A 6,830-nucleotide genomic window follows, 5' to 3' on the forward strand; every position below is an offset into this window, starting at 1 on the left:
TCTAAAGTGTCCTGGCTCGACTCGTAAAGGAAAGCAGTGTTTTCGTTTCCCACGAGATCCATATCGGAGGGGAAAATGGGAGGCGCAGATAAAGCGTCCTCGATGAAATGCTATTGACAGCTCCAACATCTGAGAAATAAGTGTTGACAATGTCCAGCAAATTACTTCGGGCACTCATGTAAAATCTTTCCTCTTCCCTGCAGTTTCCCTGAGCACATGACAACATCAGCTTGACATGCAAGGGTGTATTGAGGGTTTCTTTTTAATAATGCGAAAACATTACTTCGCTATGTTCCAAGATTTCTGTCTACCGGCCGCGTACACAGGCCGCGCCCGAGCAAAAGAAAAAAAGGTATAGGAAGGGATTACGTACGATGTGGTCCACCATGGCCGCGGTGTCTCCAATTTACAACGCAGAAGTTCATCGAGGCACCCTAGAATCAAGCGCCAGAGCGCCGTCTGCTCGAGTGCTCCTAAGGGATATGGTTTGGCAATACACGTTCCCAGCCCCGTAGGGCCAGGAGCAGGCACCACCCTACCGGTCTTTAAAAACCCCATGTGGTTGAAATTACTTCGCAGCCCACCACTATGGCACCGCTTTCTCGCTTTGCACTTTCACTCCCACCTTCCGCCCTTCCTCTACGGCTCGGTTAATGTATCCACTGAACAAGTGTGACAGATACTGCGCTGTTCCTTTGCTGCGAACCAATATTATTATTATTATTATTATTATTATTATTATTATTATTATTATTATTATTATTATTATTATTATTATTATTATTATTATTATTATTATTATTATTATTATTATTATTATTATTATTATATTATTGTTGCAAGCCAATAGAATATGTTAACTCGATCAAATATCTCGGTGTTGTTTTTGACAGCAGCTTATCTTGGCATGAGCCCTTGGCATATCTGTGTGCTAAGCTACGGAAAGTTACGTGGTTACTCTTCAATATGAAGTCTTTGGCGCCGATGTCAGTAAAAAAAACTATAACTCATGCACTCGCATACAGTGTTCTCAGATACGGCATAACTACATCTGGGCCACGTCCTTCACGCTGGCATTGCCGTATTGATAGTATATTAAAAAACATGTTGAAGAGCATTGCATACAATTGTCACATACCATCCGGCACGGACGTCTTTCAGTTCCTAGGCCTTCCGTCATTTCATTCTCTTTTTGTGCAGACCGTTGTTCACCGGCATTTTTGGAATTCTGACTTTTTAATTATTAATACTCCTGAACGGAAGTTAAGGAAAACATTACGTTATTATATATCACGAAGTGTAACTAGATACGGGAAAGCAAGGCGCTGTGCTTATGTACCTGAAATCTTTAATGAGTTACCGGATGAAATTTTTGCGGTAACTTCTATACGTAGCCTAAAGATGCATCTGAAAGCCCTTTGTTGATATTTGTATTCTTTTGTCAGAGTGAAGTTATGCTTAAAAATATATTGGTTAATTCATTTATTTTTATATTGACGTCTACTCTGGGTTGAGTTGAATTTCTCAATACTCATGCTGTTAATTTGTTTTTCCACCTTTTTTTTGTTTTTTTTTTTGCTCTCGCTTGGGTGTAACGAGAAGCGTTGCTATATCTATTGCCTTTTTTGTAGTCTTGGCCGTAACTGCCGGGCCCAGTCCCTCAAGCCTCTTGTTGGCTTTGACGGGCCTGAACCATATTGTATCATCCATAGCCTGAACCATATTGTATCAGGTCGGGAGTGAAGAAATATCCGGAATTACAGGCAAGTTCGGTCTTGGTGAGCCAAATGAAGCTGGGCAGAGGCTAGTAGAGTTCTGTCAAGAAAACAACCGGACCATAGCGAATACTCATTTTCAACAACACAAGAGGCGCCTGTACATATGGATTTCGCCGGACGGTCTGTACAGGAATCAGATCGATTATATTATTTGCCGGCAGAGATGGAGAAGCGCTATACAAGCAGTAAAAACAAGGCCTGGGGCCGATTGTGGCACCAATCATCAGCTTGTTCTTGCCAAAATTAAGCTTCGATTGAGGAAAACGCAGAAAACTAGAAGGCCTTTCAGGTATGATCTGGATCAGATTCCATTAGTATATGCTGTGGAAGTGAGGAATCGATTTCAAGGATTAGATCTAGAAGACAAAGAGCCCGAAGAGATGTGGACTGACGTTCGTGATATAATACAAGAAGTTGCTACTAAGGTAGTTTCAAAGCAAAAGAAATGCAAAAAAGCAAACTGGTTGTCTGAAGAGGCTTTGCAAATAGCTGAGGAAAGGAGGATGGCAAAAGGTATGGGGGAAAGAGAAAGATACAAGGTTCTCAGTGCGGATTTTCAGAAAATAGCAAGGAGAGATAAGAATGCCTTCTTGAACATACAGTGTCAAGCAGTTGAGGACAACAGCCAATTAAGGAACACAAGAGCTCTGTATAAGACAATCAAAGATATCAAAGGAAGCTTCTGTGCTAAGCTGGGCGTGATAAAGGACAAACGAGGCAAGGACCTCACTGAAGCCTCAGAGATAAAGAAGAGGTGGCAGGAATACACAGAAGAACTGTACAAGAAGGACCCGGATGCGCAAACCCAACATAGGACGGTTGTGATTACTGATCTCGAGCCGGGCATCCTGAAGAGTGAAGTTGAATGAGCCTTAGCCAGCCTTGCTAAGAACAAAGCTAGCGGAATTGATGGTATTCCAGCTGAGTTGCTTCAAAACCTCAACCACGATGCTGTTAACACACTGCATACATTATGTCAAAAGATTTGGACAACCCTGCAGTGGCCACAGGATTGGAGGAGGTCAGTTTACATCCCCATTCCAAAGAAAGGCAGTGCCAAAGATTGTTCCAACTACCGCACGATCGCGCTTATTTCGCATGCTAGCAAGGTGATGTTAAAAATCCTGCAAGGTAGGCTGCAGCAGTATGTGGATCGGGAGCTTCCGGACGTGCAAGCTGGGTTTCGCAAGGGCAGAGGAACTAGAGACCAAATTGCCAACCTTCGCTGGATCATGGAAAAAGCAAGAGAGTTCCAGAAACCCATTTACTTCTGCTTTATTGATTATGCGAAAGCGTTTGACTGCGTAGATCACAGCAGATTGTGGCAAGCTCTCCAAGAGATGGGAGTTCCAATTCACCTCATCTGTCTCCTCAGGAACCTTTATGAAGGGCAAGAGGCCAGACAGAACTGGGCATGGTCTTACTGATTGGTTTCAGATTGAGAAAGGGGTGAGGCAAGGCTGCATAATGTCGCCCTGTCTATTTAACCTATATGCAGAGTGCATCATGAGGAAGGCCGGTCTGGACGAGTCTTCAGCTGGAGTGAAGATTGCTGGAAAACGTATCAACAACCTTAGATATGCGGATGATACCACTTTAATGGCAGAAAGTGAAGTGGAACTCAAGAGACTTCTGATGCGCGTACAAGAAGAGAGTGAGAAGTTTGGGCTTAAACTGAACATTAAAAAGACAAAGATCTTGGCGTCTTGCCCTATCAAGTCCTGGAGCATCAAGGGACAAGAAGTGGAAGCTGTGACAGATTTTCTCTTCTTGGGCTCCAAGATTACCTCGGAAGGAGACTGCAGCCATGAAATTAGGAGACGCCTGCTTCTGGGAAAGAGAGCAATGGTTAGCCTTGACTGCCTAGTAAAGAGCAGAGACATTAGTCTGCCAACCAAGATCTGTACTATAACTCGTGCTATGATCTTTCCAGTTGTGATGTATGGATGCGAGAGTTGGACTGTGAAAAAGGCTGACCGCCGAAGAATTGACGCGTTTGAATTGTGGTGCTGGCGAAGACTCTTGAGAGTTCCTTGGACGGCCAGAAGATCAAATCTGTCGATATTGTCGACCATAAACCCTGACTGCTCATTGGAGGGTCAAATTCTAAAGTTAAAGCTCAGCTACTTTGGTCATCTGATGAGAAGAGAGGAGTCGCTGGAGAAAGATTTGATGTTGGTAAAGGTTGAGGGTCGCCGGAGAAGGGGTAGGCAGCGAACGCGATGGTTAGATGGCATTCTCGAGGCATTGCATATGAAGCTATGTGATGTTAAGAAGATAGTGAGACCGGAAAGTGTGGCGTGACATGGTCCATAGGGTCACGAAGAGTCGGACACGACTGAACGCCTAAACTGACAAAGTGGCAATAAACATTATTATTATTATTATTATTATTATTATTATTATTATTATTATTATTATTATTATTATTATTATTATTATTATTATTATTATTATTATTATTATTATTATTATTATTATTATTATTATTATTACTATTACTATTATTACTATTATTATTATTACTATTATTATTATTCAGGTCTAATAGCTGAAGTTAACGAATTTAAATATCTTGGTGTTACATTAACAAGCAACTTAAACTGGAACACTCATATCTCTAACACTTGCTCGTCTGCATTTCGAAAACTTTGCTTGTTGCGCCATAAGCTAAAGGATGCCCCTCTCAAAGTTAAAAGATTAGCATACGAAACTTTTATAAGGACTAAATTAGAGTATGCCTGTATTGTATGGGACCCGTATACTGTCACCAACATAAACGCTCTAGAGCGGATCCAAAGGAAAGCCGTCCGTTTCATGTTTTCGCAGTACTGTCGAACAATCTCTGTCTCTACACTGATGCAATCGAATTCAATACCTACCCTTCAATCCCGGCGAAAATTCCTTCGACTGAAATTTTTATACTTATTGTTTAACCATAAACTTGGAATAGATTCTTCACCGTACCTGCTAGTATCGAACACCAGACAAACCCGACACTCTCACCCCCTTTCTCTTACCCCGTACTTTGCTAAGACTAGGTTATTTCAACACTCTTTCTTTCCGCAGACCATCAGTGATTGGAATAACTTGCCAGCTACCTGCCTACAGTCTCTTGACCTGATTTATGACCATGTTTAGCTTTGGTTATGCTGTGCCATTATCTTTTTCATTTACCGCTGTTTGTGCTTTGTTCTGTTCGCATCGTGGTATTATTGCTCACTCGTAATAACTTGTTTGTAATCCACTCCTGCTTGGGCCTCACGGCCTGCAGTATGTACTAAATAAATAAATAAATAAATAAATTATTATTATTATTATTATTATTATTATTATTATTATTATTATTATTATTATTATTATTATTATTATTATTATTATTATTATTATTATTATTATTATTATTATTATTATTATTATTATTATTATTATCAGCAGCAACACAATTTCATTGAAAACTGCTGTGGTAATATTCTTGACATCTGTCTATCGAATTTTGAAAGTGTTCGAGTCTCGAGTTCAGACATACCGTTGACTCGCTGTGACAAATTTCACCCTCCGCTTCTAGTTACTACTGCTGTCTCTGCCGCATCTTCTACTATTTCAGATCGGGTGAGGAATTCGCCCCGTTTCACGTATGCACGTGGTGATTGTGTCGGTCTTTTCAATTTCTTCTCTTCCGTCGACTGGTCCCTTTTAAATGACATTAATGATTCAGATGGACAAATCAGTCGCTTTACAGAAATAGTTCTTGATGGTATGCGTCGGTACATACCTTTGCATACTCCTACGCGTAGGAAGTTCCCTTCCTGGTTTTCAAGGGAACTAATAACGGCGTTAAAACTCAAGGAACGGGCCCATCGTAAAGCGAAACGCCCGGGGTTTCACAATTGGGCAGATGAGTTTCGCCGTGTGCGTTCTCTTTGCAAACGCTTATACAAGCGGGACTACGACTCCTATCTTGAGTCTTTAGAGAGGAGTGCCTCAAATCGTCCTAGTCAGTTCTGGCGTTACGTTCGCAAGTGTTTCATTAGGTCAGATTTAAGTATCAGCTTAGTTGGCTCTCAGGGTTCGGAAATTCGGGATGTTGCCGACAGTTTTGCCCAACATTTTTCCTCCGTTTACAAACATGCACATTGTGATTCCGTTTGCCTCCCATATGGTGCACTATCTAATTCCACTCTCCTTGACGAGGAGTTGATAACTGAGAGTCTTAAGCGTCTGAGACCATCTTTGTCTCCTGGACCTGATGGCATTCCAGCTGCCATAATAAAAGCCTTCAGTTATATCTTTCTACCAGTACTGACTGCCATATTTAATAACTGTTTAAAAAGTGCTGCCTTTCCTCGCGTGTGGAGAATGATACGCATATTTCCTGTCTTCAAGTCTGGAAACAAATCTGATGTTTCCAATTATCGTCCGATTTCTCTTCTATGTGCAGCCTCTAAGCTTTTCGAATTAGCTTTGCACAACGTACTTTCCTTCCATCTCAAACATATCATAGTACCGAAACAACATGGCTTCATGTCAGGTTGCTCTACTTCTACCAACCTAGTCACGTTTATGACGTATGCCTCTGCAGCAGTCCTTCAGAGAGGTCAGGTTGACACTGTGTACTGTGATATGAGCAAAGCTTTCGACGTTTGTTACTCACTCACCACTTCTTGAAAAACTTCTACTCTCCGGCGTTGAAGCCTCACTCATAGCCCTCCTACGCAACTATCTCCTTGATCGCTTCTGCTTTGTCAGTGTCAATGGACAGACTTCTTTCGTTTACTCTGCAACGAGTGGAGTTTCTCAAGGTTCAGTACTGGGCCCGCTTCTCTTCTCAGGTTTCCTCGAGATGTTTCCTCGGCGATAAAGAACTCCTCGTTTCTTCTTTATGCTGATGAGATAAAAATATTCAAGGTAATACATTCTTTTCAAGATTGCTTGTTGCAATCGGACATATCTGCTTTTTCTGATTGGTGTGCGAAGAATCGACTTACCCTCAATTCTTCCAAACCTAGGGTTGTGTCCTTTACTCGTAAAACACATAGCTTTCTCTACCAT

The sequence above is a fragment of the Amblyomma maculatum genome, chromosome 3 (assembly GCF_055883805.1).
Source record: "Amblyomma maculatum isolate TAMU_Amacu chromosome 3, ASM5588380v1, whole genome shotgun sequence".
Classification (NCBI taxonomy): domain Eukaryota; kingdom Metazoa; phylum Arthropoda; class Arachnida; order Ixodida; family Ixodidae; genus Amblyomma; species Amblyomma maculatum.